The following is a 1,957-nucleotide window of genomic DNA, read 5'->3' on the forward strand; positions in this document are numbered from 1 at the left end:
TAACATTCAAAGGGGAATTGGATAAATACTCAGGCAGTGGGGAAGTAAGAGTCTAATTGGTGGCAAAGACTGAAGTGATGAGTTGAATGGCCTTCTCCAGTGCAGTATGATTCTGTAAGTGTAGCTGTTTTAGGGATTGGGCTGAGAACCAAAGGGAAGTGTACATAAGAAACCAATTCAGGCACCTGCTGCTGAAACTCATTCAGCTGACGATATTTAAATGTTTTCAAATTATAAACAGGAGCCAAACACTAGTTAGAAGTATAAACACCTGTCTCCACACAAATTAAAGACAAGTATCGCATTCAATTCTGTAGTACGAGGTAATGCTGCATACAAAACAGCTACCACATTTATCTACATACCAGTCACTGCACAGCTAGGTGTACCCATGATCTTGCACCCCATCTCAGCCTCTTCTGCTTCACTCATCTGATCAGCTTCATTAACAGACCCTTCTTTCTGCACCCCCACCCTCCATGTTAATGAGATTCTGTTCCACTGATCCTCAGTTAAACTAGAGCAACCCTTCTGAAGGAAAAAACCTACCTTGAATGAACAGCACAGAAACAGGGCATTCAGCCCAAATGGTTTATTCTGGAGTTTACACTCCTCCCACCTTAATCTAACTTTATCCCTATAACCTATTCCTTTCTCATGTGCTTATCTAGCTTTCAGGCATTTATACCATTTGCCTCAACTACTTCATGTGGTAGTAAGTTCCACATTCTCCTGAATGCCCAGTGGATTTGTGACTATTTATGGTCCCTAGATTTGCAACCTCTATCGACCCTGTCAAAACTTTCCAATAAAGATCTCTTGTCTCACCTCACTTCTATGTTCTAGAGAAAAGAACCCTAGTGGGTTGGTTTTCCTCAGTTCTAGTATCATCCTTGTAAATCTTTTGTACTCTCCTCTCTTCCCTGCACCCCCACAACTAATTTATGCACTGCAATGTCCCGATTACATGTTTGTGATGTTGACCGAGGGAGGAAAATGAGGAAATAGTTAAGACTTATTTTCTGATCATCTATATAGGCAGTGCTGAAGGACTGCTACTATTGCGCAAGGAGGGAGAAATGGACAGTAATCACTATCCAATCAGCCTAACCTCAATGTGGGCAAATTGGGAAAAAAGGTCAGGGACAGTACTGCCACTTAGAAAGGCACAGATTAATTAATGACACCTGCAGGGATTTTAGATCAACTTGATCGAATTTTGAGGTGGTAACAGTTGCTGCAGGTAGCACACTGGATATAGTCTACATGGAATTTGCAAGGATTTTGATGAACTGCTACATGGCAGACTGGTTAGAAAAGTAAAAACAGCAATGGAGTCCAAAATTAGCTCAGTGGCAGAAAGCAAATGGTCAGTAAGTGTTTGAAACTGCTAGGCTGCTTCCAGTGGAGTTCTAGAGGAATTGGTACTAGGTCCCTTGCTTTGAGATAATTTAAACTGGAAACTTTGAAGACTACAAAACTTGGTTGTGACTGATGGAAAAAAACTCTGACTACAGGAATTGTGGAATACAGCACAGAAGGAGGCCATTGAGCCAGTCATGTCTGTGCCAGCTCTGCAAGAGTTACTCAGCTAATTCCACTCTGCCTTTTCCTTGCAGCCCTGCAGCTCCTCTCTTCAGAGAATTATCCATTCCCTTTCAAAAGGGAAAACTGAAATCTGCCTCAGTCATATGCTGTGTAAAATTGGCCTTATTTGGCCAGAGGCAACATGAAAACCACCTTAAAACCAGTATCCTCTGGTTTTTGACCCTTTCACCAACAGTAATAGTTTGTCTGGAACCCTCCTGATCAAGCACCCATCAAATCTCTCCACATTCACTTCAAGGAGTCATCCCAGCTTTGCCAACTTATCATCCCCAAAACCATTCTCATCTGTTTTGCACCCTCTCCAATGCCTGCACATCCTTCCTAAAGTATGGTGACATAATATTCCACT

The sequence above is a fragment of the Heterodontus francisci genome, chromosome 25, assembly GCF_036365525.1.
Source record: "Heterodontus francisci isolate sHetFra1 chromosome 25, sHetFra1.hap1, whole genome shotgun sequence".
Lineage (NCBI taxonomy): Eukaryota > Metazoa > Chordata > Chondrichthyes > Heterodontiformes > Heterodontidae > Heterodontus > Heterodontus francisci.